The sequence below is a fragment of the Thunnus maccoyii genome, chromosome 8, assembly GCF_910596095.1.
Source record: "Thunnus maccoyii chromosome 8, fThuMac1.1, whole genome shotgun sequence".
Taxonomy (NCBI): Eukaryota; Metazoa; Chordata; class Actinopteri; order Scombriformes; family Scombridae; genus Thunnus; species Thunnus maccoyii.
The window spans coordinates 3,509,413-3,525,691 of record NC_056540.1 but is presented as its reverse complement, the minus strand read 5'-3'; positions in this window follow the sequence as shown (position 1 = coordinate 3,525,691).

Genomic DNA, 16,279 nt, shown 5'->3' with positions numbered 1-16,279 from the left:
GATGTCAGACATATATTACTGAACACTGAAATAAGGAATCTGTCATTTTCAGGTCTGTTTTGGAATCAGATAAGGCTGAGTTTAGGAGATGAAGATGTAAATGTCGAGGGGAAGCACAACTGTAGAACTGGACATTGAGATCAAACAGTCTACATTTACTGATGAGGACACACAAGCAGAAGGGAGTGATCACTCCCAAGAGGCAGAGTGTCCCTCAGTAAACTCCTCAAATCTGAAAAAACCTCAGCTATACACACTCACAGCACTTCAGAGGGCACGTGGCCACAAGGGTCTATGCAGGTGTGCGTGATGTGAATTTCGTAGTGTTTCCAAGTCTGCAAAGCTTTGTTAGGACCCCTCTGCAGATGTTTGCATGAAGGCTGGAATTAGTGACTGCATAGACTGTACACTCTATGAGTGCACTAATTGTGCATGCACCACAAATGCAAACTGAACGCTTTTTTAAATGTATTGTATATATGTATGTAGTCCCCATCTATGTTCCTATTTTCACTGAACAGTCACACACACAATTTTGTTTTTTTGACTTGTCATTGCTGTTCAGCTAAATACAGCAAACAAAGCTCTTTTTCTTGCTGTTGTGAGATCAGTTGATAGTGTACGTGTGTGGAGACAACTGTAGTATTTATAGAAGCGCAGCCACTGTCCATGTGAAAATCAGCAGCTGTCTGTGTTTTGCTATCATGCTGATGTTAAGAAGGTCATGTTCATCATCTTATTTTAACATTGCTAAATAGCACTAAACACTGTACTAAGTACAGCTGAGGCTGATAAGAATGTCATTAGTTTTGCAGGTATTTGGTCATAAACCAAAGTATTGGACATATTGAAGAGGCTAGAGGCTAGGGGGTGCATACTGGAAACACTTTCAATAAGCCAAGAAATTAATCAGTTCAGACAATGGACATATGACATCTGAAATGTGGTGCATTGAAATAATGATCTGTCACATCAAAGACCAAAGAAACAGGCTAGTTATGAGCCATCCAGTGTATGGCTTTTATGTAGCTTGATAGCTCAAGTTAGCTTGAATGTTAACTAGTTTAGAACTTATATTCCCAAGACATAGGAATGGTAAGTTGTTAATCAGCAACTGCTGTGATTAACAATATTCAAGGTAAATTACTGCTTCATGCATATGGGCCTTTTATATTTCCCAGGAGTAGATAAAGGGATGAGGAGAGACAAAAACACTGGGGAAAGAACAAATTGGAGACTGATTCAAGTTGTGAAGGAATTTTATATACAGCCAGCTGTCTGTCCTTATTTGGGTCAGGCTGATTTCTCTATCTGGTCGTTCTACTGGGAACCTGTGCTAAAGTAAATTATGTTATGACTCGGGCCAAGGCTATCTGGTAAACAAAGCCCTATCTGAAGTTTAACTAGACGTTGCTCAAGGCTCTCCAGCAGACTTTTGGAGTAGCATTCACGGTGTCAGGACCGCACTTTGACTGTATCCGTAGTGTCTCCTTAATCGATTAAGTATCAATAAATTCTTCTGCTTAACTCCCTTACATTACCACTGGATGAGAAGTAGAGTTTCTATTGGTGTTCATTCACTTTGCTCCTGCCTCCCTTACATGCAGCTGTGAGAGTGGCTGTGGCTTGATTTGCCTAACGGAAAGTACTTTTTTCCACTCAAAATATTTATCGGGGGAACACAAAAGTGTCTTTTTGGAACGCAAAAGTATTTGTCTTTTTTTTTTCACACATCTTTTTTTTTCTCTCCCATGTCTCCTTAGGGGTCCATACAACAGTTTGTGCTGCCGTAGGTTTGGATGATTGTATTGTTTGAGTCTGTCTATTTTCTTGAGTACCTTCCTCTTAATAAGTTTGTCTGCTTCATATCCATAGTATATCTCTCTGTAAGTCTTACTGGCTGTCTACAACGTGTCAACGTGTAATAAAATCATTTAAAATATACAGGAGATTGTACGCATATACTATACTGTATATACATCAAGTCCTAGACAATAACATAAGTAGCCTTTCAAAATTATTCACATACACATTTCCTAATGTGTCACCTCAATGGTGGAATGTAACTGAGTACATTTACTCAAGTACTGTACTTAAGTACAATTCTAGGTACTTGCACTCTACTTGAGTACTTCAGTTGTATGCTACTTTCTACTTCTGCTCCATTTCATTTCAGAAGAAAATTTTTACTCCACTACGTTTATCTGACAGCTATAGTCTCTTGTAATTTTTCAGAATAAGACTACATAAAAAGAACACATATGATACATTTGTCTTATTAAACACTGGTAACACTTTACTTTAAGTCCATATTTGGCATTTATAAGCAGTACATAGTCATTTAACAAACTTTATTCCTTCCTATCATCTCACAGCCCCTCAGATTTATCTTGTGACCCTTTGGCCCAACCCCTAGGTTGAACTAAACTAGCCAACTGTACATAAAACAGTTAAAACTACATCCACCTCCAGCAGCCACAACAGTACAATGCTGCTTATGAATTGATGCATTACTATTTACGATAAAATAATGTAATAATATATCACAGAATGTCACGTGTCACAGAACAGAAGAGTACTTTTACTTTTGATACTTTAAGTAAATTTTGCTCATAATACTTTTGTACTTTTGCTTTTTTATTTATTACTTTTGTGAATGCAGGACATTTACTTGTGTTATGGAAATCTTGAGCCTGTTAAATCAGAAATACCAGGAACCTCAGATGTTTTAAATGACCACCGATGGAAAGGACATGTTTTAAATGCACATACAATTATGCCATCTGATAAGTTATAGGGCAGTACTTCCCCATATTAAATCATGCCCATGATTATAATGCTACAGACTTCAAAAAGGGTGACGTTAGTGGTAAGAGTAAAGTTACCAAAGCTGTAATGTTACGTTAGTGAACTAATGTTAACATGGTGAAGAACTCACCATTCATTACTTTTGTTGCATTACAAAAGATGACATTTTTATAGTACCGGTTCACTCTCCTCTTCTTCTCCCTTGGATTTTGACAGGAAGTACTTTTATCCACTCAAAATATTTCTTGGGGAAACGCATTTATCTTAGAATTTATCTTTTTTTTCACCCATCTATTTTTTTCCCATCCATCTAGTTTTTTTTCTCCCCCATGTCCCCTTAGGGGCTCTGTACTGTTGCCAGTCTTTGTCATGCAGGCAGACAAGGAGGCTGTCATTTTCCTGACTGAGTGTCTCAAGTGTTAATTTGTTCTGAATCCGAATATCTGTCATCACTCTGCTCCTCTCTGACTTTGTACAAAGTTTCTAAATCCCTCTTCCTCCTGTCATGACGCCCAGGCTGAAAGTAAATACTATCGGAAGAGACAAACAGCAATCACAGCAGTCAGCTTTATTGCACTCGTGTACTGACAACTCTCAGCAACAATCAACAGTGGAATTACTGGGAACACTAAGGTTACATTCTCATCTACTGTTTAACATGAATTTCCAATGAAAAGCTGATTACGAGGCAACAAAAAGAAAACAGTGTCAGCCTTTCATCGGGAGTTGATGGGGGTCCACATTAAGCGGTGTTAAAACACTGACATACATTTCTAATCAAAGTTTTTAATAGGGCGACAGAGCATGTTACAAAGCATTTCAATGGCATCTTTTAGTTAAGAATTAATAAAAGTTATAACAACCAAGTGTTTGGATGTATTAAAACTTCTTATGCTGTTAAGAGCAGCTTCATAATTATCAGATACTGCATCAGTGGCAAGGCCTGCAGGTGTCAGCAGCTAAGGGCACAGATATACTCCCGAGTGGACATGTACACAGACAGCTGCGCACACCACAGATGCATAGTAGCTCTGTTTATACTACTTTCTGGCCTTTACAGGAAGACAAGTCTATGCATACACCCTCTGATGATGAAATTTATGTCACGTGGACCCTGGCGGACCCACGCCTACTTGCGGACACAGAAGGTATAATTTCAGTTTATTCTCCAACTGCATTGAGTAAAAGCACATTATGTAATACATGTGTAAACAAAGGTTTAATCCCACCACCAAAATTCAAAACACTAACTTAGGGGTTACTATCACCAACAAACTGATCAGTAAGTGTTTTAACACAGAGAGTAACAGCAGAAACATACTATATCTATTTTATACTATCTATTTATACTATATCTATAAAACATCATCTCATTTACTTTTTATAACTCTTCCTGTTGTAGGCTCCACCTTGCTCTTAACCAAATTCAGGACTTTTCCACCATTGTTTCTGAATTTACGACATCATTTATTGACCTTGATGCTTTGGCAATGACCCAAGTATGATTCATCTCAGAAACAATGGTGTCTCAAATTTCCCTAAAATTAAAAAGTAAAATAAGGCCTGTGGCCTTTAATCAAACATCATAAGCAAATAATCAAATATCATGAGTACTGTCCTTTCCTTGATTCTTTAATAATTAACCCTCCTGCGTGCTGTCTTTTGTGCTGACACTGTCATGACTATTTACACAAGGGAAATTTATCTTCCACACTAGGAATCAAGTAAGACATACATACAAACATAATGAATGTAGGTTTTTAAATTATGTATCAGGATGTATCTCAAAAATATATGGTCAAACGATAGAATACCAATTTACACTTTTAAAACAACTAGAAGGCAGAGAGTGCATACTGCCAAAGCTGCATAATGCTTCATTAACTATTTCATAATGTTTCAATCTGCATCTGGCTCTACATCAAAATACACACAGAAATAGACAATCATGAGACAGGTTGTTTTTTTATTTAATAACCATGAGTACATAGTGAAAATGTTCAAAAATACCCCATCACTCAATCATTCATGATCTAATTTTTCCCTATGTAAATGTCCTACCAGGTTTCAAATATAAATAAATATGCAACAAAGCAAATGAGTCAGTTAACTCTTGGTAAATATGAGTATGAATTATAGAATTAATCTGACTTGTAATAATGTGAAACTGCAAACTGAGAACTACAACATCCGTGCTGGGTTTCACACTAAAGTCCTGTGTTAAACCATCAAGGCTATTCAACTTACTGGCCAACTGCCTGGTGTTTGGTGATCTGCTGTCAGGATCTGATAAGGGATCCACCTGCAGTGGAGTCTTTGGTGACGTTGAGTCATCCTCCCACAGACACTCCATCAGGACTGATGCATATGCTGAGGAAGATAAAAAATATTTAGATCACATTCAGTGGTATAATATTTAATAACACGCACTGACCCAAATAATAAATGAGATTAAATGACTGAATGAAATTGTTAACTGGTTGACGGCTGGCCTCCACAGCTTCAGGTCCTCCACTCCCTCTTCTTCATGCCTGCATCCAAAGCCTCCCTGGACCAGTTTCAGAATAGCGACCATATGTTGAAAAGGAAATTTTAGATATAAAAAACAGCAAACTTAAACTAAACTACAAACATTATGATACAATTTTTACCAGCAAGCCAGACATACAAGCTTTTGCTAGCTATGTATTTTGTGGTCTTTTTTTCTCATCCTCTGAACTCAGTCTATCCTATAGATTGTATATAACGATGGCCAACATGACAGCTCCCCAAAATTGAAGCCAAAATATCTTGATCACTCCCTGGTGGCTGGTTGAAGTATAGGTCATAAGTCCCGCCCCCTCATGTTAGGGGATGGGACATGGGCCAAACTAAAACAACCAAATTAACGTCAAATGAATTTTTCCCAAAGATGGTTTCTGTCATTTTAGGTCGTTCTTATCACACTGATGTATGTTCAAGTGCTCATTTTTCTGACAGGTTTATTTTTAATTATTTATTTGACAATATAAAAAGGGGATGTGACATCATGATTGACAGCTGTGATTGACAACTGCCCTCAAACCTCCATCAGATGTGGCAGATGAGCTGAGTGACTGGAGCAGTTTCTCATGGAAGACGCTACGTTTTCATTTGTGATTCACTACCAGCTGTAGCTGCTAGTTACAAACTGGTTTTGAATGGTTTACTTGGCTCTCGGCAGCAGGTCCCACGGGCTGTCATCCCACTGCCCAACTCTACTGTGCAGACTCTGGTTGCAAATGACATCACACAAGCAAGATGGCAGCTCCCGGAAACAAGATATTTTGGCTTCGTTTTTACATAGTGGCAGGAAGAGGAGATGAGTCATCCATCTTTATATACAGTCTACGGTTGATACCATGAAAGCAGCTCCAGTCTGCCTACTAGCTTCAGCACAGAGGGCTGTTTTGTTTTAACACCTGTGTAGCATGGGTGGGTGGTGGTTTGTTGGTCACTCCATGTTAACAGTAATAGTTGTCTCAGTGTCTCATACGAGGATACAATGTTCATATTTGTGAGGTGGGTAAACAGTGTTTACGTGCATTTATCCTCCATTGTAGTGCTGGCATGAAATGAACGAGTGAAACAAAAAGGCAGATTCTTTTGTGGGTTCGATATGTATTGAGTCTGTACTGATATGTACTGCCTCTGGGAAGTAGCCATATACTTGCACTCTAAAGTCAGATACTAACAAAACTCCTCACTTTCTCCACTACTATTCTCCACTCCACTACAGCTCTGGTTATCCCTGTGTTTAAATGATATTCTTCCTATGACGGTGGGCTTTTCACTCCACCTTTGAGGGTGGCTGTTCAGACCAACTTTAAATATAAACACATTTGATTTCTGATGTGATTAACACCTTAAGAGTCTATAGCCATGCTAGTGACTACATGAGGCTGTACTACAGTGTTGCTTTGAGTTAAATACTAATGTCAAAGGGCTAACATGCTCAAAATGACAATGCTAACATGCTGATGTTTAGCAGGTATGCTGTTAAAATGTTCACCATCTTAGTTCATGTGTTAGCATGCTAACATTTGCTAATTAGCAAATAGCTGCACGCTGTCGCTAAGTACAGCTGTTGCTTGTGGCAGTGTCATTAGTTTTGCAGGTATTTAGTCATAAACTAAAGTACTGGACAAAATTTAAATTGTAATATGATGATGGTGCTTCATTTGCGGTTGATCACCAAAGTTTTTAGAAATAATCCTGAGAGGAACATTAATGTACCAAATTTCATGACAAGCCATCCAATAGTTGTCAAGACATTTAAAACAGAAAAGTCAACCTGCTTATGGTTTTATGGAGGAAAAGTGAGGGGATCATCATGGTCAATTTAAAAAAGAATCATGGAAATCCATCCAATAGTTAGGTTGATTGAATAAAACTAAAGATCCTCTAATTCATCCTCAAGAATTAAACTGGTGTAATAAATTAAAACATTTGGTGTAGTTAAAAGGCTGAGCGAACTTGGTTTTAACTGGCTTCACCATCCTGTACATCTCTGGCCATTAGGGTACAAAAAGACAACGTGATCCTGTCTAAAACCAGTCCAAACAGTCTTTATCTACCTAGCAAACATTCTGACTTTGAAGAGATGTTGATCTGACAGACTGCACCAACATTGAAAAGCAGAGCAAATATCGAGCCAAAATGAAAGTCAGACTGACCTGTTTAATGTCCTTAGATTCTACCTAAAGTGACGACTGAGTACGATATCAGTGATATAATAAACAACATGTTTTAAAATAGCATAAAATCATAGTCTTTAGTATTTCTTGTTTTGACAAGTTGGACTTAACTGACTGTTGCACGTCGCTGTCTCTCCATTACTCACCGTGTAGGTGTACTGTCTGAATCCTTTTCACCTTTTCCTCTCTCTCACCTTCTTATTACCTAACGCTCTTTATTCATTCTCCAGTCCTTTCCTCTCCACCCTCGCTCTCATCTATAAATGACTAGGCTCTGTTTGTTAATATGCCTCACTTATTCAGTTCCACTTCCAATTCATCTTCACACTTTTGGGCTGCAGACACTCTGCACTGCCTTTGTACAGTGAGAAGGTGTATGCACACACACACACACACATTTATGAAAAACAAACATACACCCACACTTATTACGAAAACACACTCCTGTGGTTTCTGCATATTAGTTTTGCTACTCCTTTTAATTTCAGGGGAGCTTGACTGCTGACAAAATGTCTGTAAGGATGCAATGAGTGCTCATCATTCTGTGTGTGTGTGTTTGCATGTGGCTCGAACACATGTTCAAAGTCTCTGTATCTTCTTTGTCTTTTACTTCAAAATATTTCCTAAAAAACATGGTTTTCTTCCTCTTGGAAGGGCTTCTGATCAACCTCTGGGTAGGTCAGGAAGATGATGATGGATGTGGTCAATCAGAGCTGGATCCAGAATGCGATGACGTGAGACCCAGGAGCGCTCCTCTAAACAATATCACTCATGTACAGGATTAGAAATTATATCAGGTTTAAAATCATTGGTTAGCTTAAAAAGCCACTAAATCCAGTTAGGTTAAAAAGATTTTTTTCCTTTAATTCATGTTCACCTTAAATAAACAAAGCCTCTGAATTAATGTCCCATCTCATAATGCTTTAGCTTACACGCTACACTACAGTTGGTCCTATATATGGTTCCTTGCACTCAAGTCAATTAGAGGTCTTAATTCTGGCTTGGGTTAAAGATGTGAAGAAGCGATGAAAAAGCCAGAACAAGCTTGTCATTGTTCTCAGTCAACAGTCGTTTAGTTAGATTAAGTAGTTGATGTTAATGAACATGTAATAGACGAAGTATTGCAGACAATGTGGTGTTAATGGTCACGTTAACATAAAGCCATTACAGGAAGATGATGTGTAAGAAAAACGGCTATTGTTCTAGTGGCCAATAGAAGTTCTGCTGAAATATAATATTTGTAATTTTGTTGGACTACAACTAAAGAAAATATACTTTGGTAGTATGTTAATAATGGCCATGTGTACTACATGATTACAAAAAAGCATTCCAGGATCCCCGTCCTCTTCCTGTACCCCTCTCCACCCTCTGCAGAGCTCCCACCCTATCAAGGTATTTGTGTTCAGGGTCGATGAAGGCAGGTTTTGCTCTGTGCAGGAGCATTTACACCAGTGGAAGAGAGTCGGTTAATTGGATCTGCCAGTCCATCCAGGCATGATAACTGTAGCCACCCCTCCTCTCTCAATGCTTCCTGCCTCACTAGAGGTCATTCACCTAGATGAGGCTGCTGCCAACTACAGTATGCTTGTGATTACACAGCTAGTGCCGAGTATCATGTGTTTAATAATAATTTACTCCATTGCTTTGGATAACTTTTTAACTCTCAAACACAAGTACATTGAAACAGTTAAATTACATTTAAATCTGCTCTTGCGTAGAACATACAGTCAGTTTCTTAGTGGTAAGATGTTTTACAACATACGTGTCAGATGTCCTTGATTTGTCTGATTCTGACCTTCATTTTATGGCTTTATTTAGTTGGTTGACAGTAGAGAGATTAAAGGAAATTAAGGGAAAGAGAGACGATGTGAACTGGGGTTGTAGTTTATGGTTGGCACCTTAAATCTGTAGGCAACCAGGGTGACCCAGACCTCCATATTTTGTCCTTCTATAGTTTTCATGTACTCAACACACTGTTAAGGATCTCTCTCTCTTTTTTACATATTTCATAGGATATTTTTAAAAAAAATCAGGTTGAAGTTGTCTGTTTCCTCCCCGCCTCACCTCTGGTTTGGTCACAAAGCAGCACACTGTGGCTGTCATGAGATCCCCAGGAATTACAGTATATTAAAGGATGAGGTGATTTTCTATATTTTTATTACTGTCAACAAATCTCATGTGCAGAGCCAAACCAACAATGAACTCATCCTACTTACAAGTATTGTGTGTGTATCCCAGGTCTGATATATCCTATTCCTATCCTATTTCTGTGCCATAGAGCCCTGTTATTGTTCAAAAAAAAAAAAAATTGAAGAGAATGATTTTCGAAACGGCTCCAAAGAGTAATAACAATAAGGTTGTAACTCTCAGGAGAGTTTTCTTGTATGGCAGATGCCACTGCGAATGAGGTTTCAGTAACAGAGCTTTGCTAGCTTGTTGTGCTACATAACACAACCTCTTGACTTTGTACTACATTATACATTTCTCAAAGAAACAGTGAATCCAGCTTTCACCTCCTGTTTGATGACATCTTCATCTTACGTTAAATGAAACTGACTGATGCATACTGACTGCAATACAACAAAGAATTTATTATTTTGAATAGAACCATAATAATAAGAACAAAGGAAAAATCTAACTGAGGAATAATTTCAGTCTGCATCTTCAGGCAGGTAGCAGCAGCAGCAGAGTGTTTTTCTGAACCAATTACAGAAGCTTCTGAGTCCACACTCCTTAATTTTGGCTTCACCCTGGCTGATGGTTAGGTCATCCTGCTCTGCTATCATGACAGGAGTGTATGGTTCTCTGGTGGGCTCCTCACTCAAATCCTCACTATCCAGGACTGAATCAGTGACTGGAGGTTCAGTAGAAGGGGTCAGAGGAGGTGGTGGAGATGAGACAGCAGCACAGTCTGGTTCTGGGTGAGGTGCTAGCTGCTCTGCTGGTTTATCCAAGCCAGTGTTGGCAGGAGGTTCAGCAGTGGGGGTCAGTGGATCAGGTGGAGGAGAAACAACATAGTCTGGCTCTGAGCTGGATAAAGGATGCTCCACTGGTTCAACATGGTTGATTGTATAAACACTCCAGTGCAGCAGGGATGGCAGGAGGGTCATCAACAGAGGTCACAGGAGGTGATGGAGTGGAAATGTTTCTCTCTCTGTTCTTTCAAAATCTCACCATCCAAGACTGAAGCAGTGACTGGAGCTTCAGCTGGAGGCTTCAGAGTTGGTGGAGATGAGATATCAGCAGAGTCTGAGGCTGAAACTGCACACAGATCTCTCTCACTGAGACACCAGTGATGATGTTCAGCACCTCTGCTGCAAAGCACTTCAGCCTCTTCACAAGGATGTGTTGAGTGTAATCCTGTCTAACCTTTTCCTGGATAGACAGGACCACATCGTCTCTGATGGAGAGAGAATGTGGCCTGATGGTGCATGGTAGGCAAAGTGGTAGAGATCCAGTCTAGAACAGCCTGTGTGACTCCAACTGCCTTTTTCCTGAGCTGCTGAGATGGCAGGAGGTGTTTAGTGGAGGTAAGCAGAATCCCAGCAGGACTTTCAGAAGCACCTCCATCACCACCTCCCGTGGGTTGAGAAGTGTGGATGTGGGGGCCTCCTGCTGCTGCTCTGTCAAGCTGCTGACGTACTTCTGGGCCTGGCTGATAATCTTGAAATGTCTCTAGGTTACAGTCATTCAAAATGTGTTTTAAAATAAACCCCAGGACACCACAGAGACATCAACACCACTGTATTGTACTGTGCTGTAACTGATAATAAATGTGTGTCAAATATGATTCACTGAAACTGAGAAGAGACGTCTGGAGAGCTGAAGAGCCATCTGGCTTCAAACTCAGCGTCTCTCATGTTGATTCAAACTCCATGTGTTCAAACCAGTTCAAACTCCCAAGGCCTTCAAACACAAGATAAAACACATGCTTCATCTTTACTGTTCCTCTCCTCTTCCTCCCTCATTAAAGACAGATTGGTGACATAAGCAGAATTAAGGTAAGGTGTAGTGTGTCTCAGTAACTCATTGCATTCTCAGTGAGCTCTTGCGCTCATAAAAGACATCATGTCTTTATTCTGAAGTCCAAGACACTATTTATGAGATTTTACCTGTTTTTATATTAGTGTAGACTCAACACTGTAGTGGGTCAATAAACTCCATTGATATTTTTTGATACTATATTTTAATTTAGTTAAACATTTTAAGTAAATTTTAAAATAAAGCCCCATTCACACTGGACAAAAAACCCCCAATAACACCCACTAACATCTAGCTTTTGTCCTCAGTGGGAAAGGGTACAATCGGCATGCAATCCCTGGTCAAATGTCTGCAGTAGTCATGGGTATTTATCAGCCTTCGCTCAGATTAGCAGTGATGGAAACATGACACCCGGGAGAACACGCTAATTTTTGCCCCTATTCTTGCTGCTCTTTCATCTGTTTCTATCTGCAGATGTCTGTAAACATATGGTCTCATCCATATGTTTACGTATGGTCTCTCTGTAATGACAAAGTAATATGTACTTTGTTATTGTTATGGAATTTTCCATCTTTAGGGGTTATACATTAGGTTACAAGCCTGGGCCACACTGTAATTATTAAGTAGAAAGGAGAAATTCTCTCCTCTCCTTGAGACTCCAGAACCCTCTGTGATGTTTTGGGGAAAACAGAAGCCTCTCTGATAAAGGGTAAATCAGCATTGCCATGGTTACCAAGGTCGGAGGGGGCCTTCCTAGACAACACAGATAGGTGAATGTGTAACCAGAATGTGTTGACGGTGACCTGAAGTTCCATACAATGTGACCTGAACTAACACGGGTAAAAATGCAGTTCCTTGTTTAGAAACTAGTGAACCAATTAGACTAATTTTTCATATTGTAGGCTGATCTGTTGAAGTTAAAGACTAAGAGTCAGACCTTCAGAGGGCAGAACAGAAAGAGACAGCATCAGAGCAGAGCACTTCGATGTTTGGTGTTTTCAGTTCTCCACTTGGCCAAGTGCTTTCAATAAACATTTTCAGCATTAAGACATCAAAGGCTCGTGTACACTTTCTCCACTGAGATGCTGACCATCGCTCATATCTCCACAACAGTTATTACATCCAATGTTTATGTAATATCAGCATGCTAGGCTACAGTCCGTCAGCTGTCTGACTTTCAGAGCACACAAACACCGTCAACACACCTGTCACCTGCCCAGCATGGTGCTGTTGAAACAGAAACACCACAGCTACATCTTATTTTATACACTAATTTTGGTGTTTGTTTGGTGTTTGAAACTCCAACAATAACACCACTCTTTTAAATGATCATGACATATCCACGGACCAGTTGCTTCCTCTGGTACAGACAGTTGGTGGATATATAAAATAGTGTAGTGCTCTGTGAAACTGTTCACAGTGATCTAATTATTGTGGTTAACTCTGTCATTCTTTTTAATGACATGTTGCTGGTTGGCTTTTCAAGTCAAATGTTGTAGGTGCAGCTCAGACAAAATTGAGCTTCACTGCATTGAATTGAGCTACAGCTGAACACAATGCAATGTTAATTCTGCTTCAGCAAAGTAAACTGTTGACTGTAGATGTTGACATATTGGTCACTTGACAATACGGAGCCAGATATTACAACTGGTCATGTGAAAGGTGATTTAATGTTGCATCTCTGTGTTTCTGACAAAACAAGGAAAGAACTATGGTTTATACATATGCTAACTATGTGACAGTTGTTAACAAATATGGTGGACCACCTTCAAAAGTGTGGATACACTTAACCAAAGTCAACAAAACTACTGCATATTTGTGAGAAGGTGCTCACTATGAAGGGAGGCACAACAAGTGCATTACTTGAACATTTATCTACTATCCATCATGTTGCACTCATTACTTGTGGCATTTTTGATGGTGGATGAGGATGATGAGTGCTCCGCCTCAGCCTACTGCCGATACCAGTGCAATGATGAGTTCACAGAAAAATCAGTGATTTATTTATATTTGCTGAATAAGAAGTAGGATTAATATTATTTATACCCTGTTGTTTTTACTTAGGCTTGTACTGTTTCGGAAGCACAGACTCCCGGTGAGGATCAAGCACTGTTTTCCCTCGCAGCAAAAAGAAAAAGTAGTCAGGAAAGGGTTAATGAATGTCACAGAGCAGTCAGAAAATATGTAGCAAAAGCCCTACACCGTCTCAGCACAGTAGAATCTCTTTAGTTTCTATTAGTTTCAGTTGGACTTTAAAGGTGAACATGATGTCATGAAGGGACAGTGAGAGAAACAGATTTTACACGATTTAATCCACTATTGAAATATTGAATAAAGAATACCATGGAACATAAGTTACATTTGGTTGGATCCTTTGATTGACAAAAAAGGCTAAAGGAACTGAAACACGTTTGCTTTGATTTTGACAGCCAGAATCCTGACCAATAATCATTCTGAAGTTTGCCTTCGAGGCTTCCAGGACAAGTTAGAAACAGGAATGATTCTCTGCTCACAGTACAGGGAAGTTACTTGTCAACATAACAAAGAGAGATGACAGATCAAAGTTTCCAACATGGCAGATCAAAGATGAACATCAGCAATATAAATAGATCACTCCTTCTCAGCATCTCCTGGGGATAAATGGTATGAACCTGGATGGCATGAAAGGGGATTGATGCAACCTCCTGCAAACATGTGAGAGACAAGGAGACAGTAAAAATCACTGTAGTGGAAATCCAACGGATTACAGCATGAAACTTTACTGTAACCTCATATTTTTGTATTTATCAGCTATTATATCACTGCAATATCTGTATAACATCATTAACGACATTCAATGCAGTTACTGAGAAGAGTGTGTAGAATCAAATTTTGTTCAAGGATCAACTCCACCAGTTTTGTACATCACACACAAATGTGTTTATAGGGGAGTGCTACTGCATATGTGAAAAAGTTGTATTAAGCCTTTTGTGGCTCTAGAGAGAGCTGTGCAAAGTCTGCATGCTAAACAGAGTACTCAAGAATCAGACATTTTCCACAGTACTGAAGCCAAATTGTTACACAAAAGCAAAAATGTGTGAAGTGTAAAAAAAAAAGTACCATTATAAAAGAGATGTTTGTAAGACTGTTGACAGGACACCTCCAACTACTAACAAGGTCAACTATTTCTCTTTGTATTATGATTTTTTTAATCCATGGATGGTTTTAAAACTTCCCTCGAGCCTAGCATTCATTACATCTCAATGTAAAGTCAATGGACCGAGTGGGAACACCCAGACAGGGCCAGAGGGAGAAATACTACTGTGCATATTCAGTGGGCCACACAGCACGGAAGCAAACCCAGATGCTACTAAAGTTTTTTGACTTATGAGCCAGGGAAGCAATTTTCATTCAAGTGATTAGGCACTGTCTTTGAAGCCAGTTTCCAGTTCCTATGATTCATCCATGATACAAAAACTTCCACACTGGAGACTAAGCTTCAGCTGTCTGAAGCTTCAAGGTTAGCCTGTTAGTTTTATAAAAAATAAAAAAAAACCCATAAAAAGCTGAATTATACATTAGCTACCAGAAGTGAATGTTCTTAGGAAAGAGTGTCCAAACTGAATGCAACCTTGATGTTTGTCACGGCAGATATTTTGACTTGACAAACACAGGTGTAAGTAATAAAATGAATTATGGCTGCATTTCATTTTATGTGTCATATGTGGGGCCCTTTATTCTATTTTCTGGCTCAGTAGCATATGGCTTAGCTCTGGCCCAGACAGACCAGCATTTGTAACCACAAAATGTCAATGTCAATTGCCTTAGAAACACAGCAAGCACTGAATTGCTCACAAAGGCGATATCAATCCAAAAGTTTTTTTTCGCATAGATGTGTATTTTCATCATTGACCAATAGCACACCGTTCTGACATTGATGATGTTCAGAGAAACAGAGTTAGAGTCCTAAATGGAGACTAGCTGCGTCATGTGCACTCATCCAATTTTACTTAACCCACTCAACTGTTCCAAAGAAGAGGCATGGTTTGCAGTCAGTTGTGAGACTTGAGTCAATGGTACAAATACAATTCTTGAGTAACCTGCATTAGCAAGAGAGCTACTTTGATGAGCTGTTGCTGCTGGCTAGTACTTGCATGTTCCCTGCAGGTTAGCATGTTGCTAGATTAGCTAACCAGGTACAGTAGCTCAACAAGTAACCCTGCAAGTAGTTACAAAAGTTTCTGCCCCACCTATTTCACTACGACACGTGGCACTCATACAAACAGAAAAAAAGAAGTTGTCATTAATGTTATTGTGTTATTATGATAAGTCAAAACATCTGCTCTGTTTTGATGACCGTTTTTGCCAATTGTCAGACTGAAAACACACTCAGAATTAGTTGAACTAGCTGCAGCTGTGTTCACACCATTCTGACACATCTGTAAAGGCTCCTTTGACAGAGAAGAACAATGTGAAAAACACAATACCAAACTTTATTTATGTAAGTATGCTTACAGTTTCATGTAAAGTTAAGTTATACATCATTTCACAAATCCTGATGAAATGACCTGGATTCTGAGTTATGATTAATATTATTTTCTACCAATAAGCTGGTTTTCCAGTCCTCTTAAAGGACAATTCCAATTTATTTCAACTGGAATCTTATGTTTGTACTTCTGATCACCAGTTCTACTAGTGATAATAAAGTTGCACTGGCAGTTTTCTCTCTTTAACTAACCTGGGTTTTTTTTAGCCTACAACTTGTTTGATCATCTGACTGCTTGTGATTCGCGGCC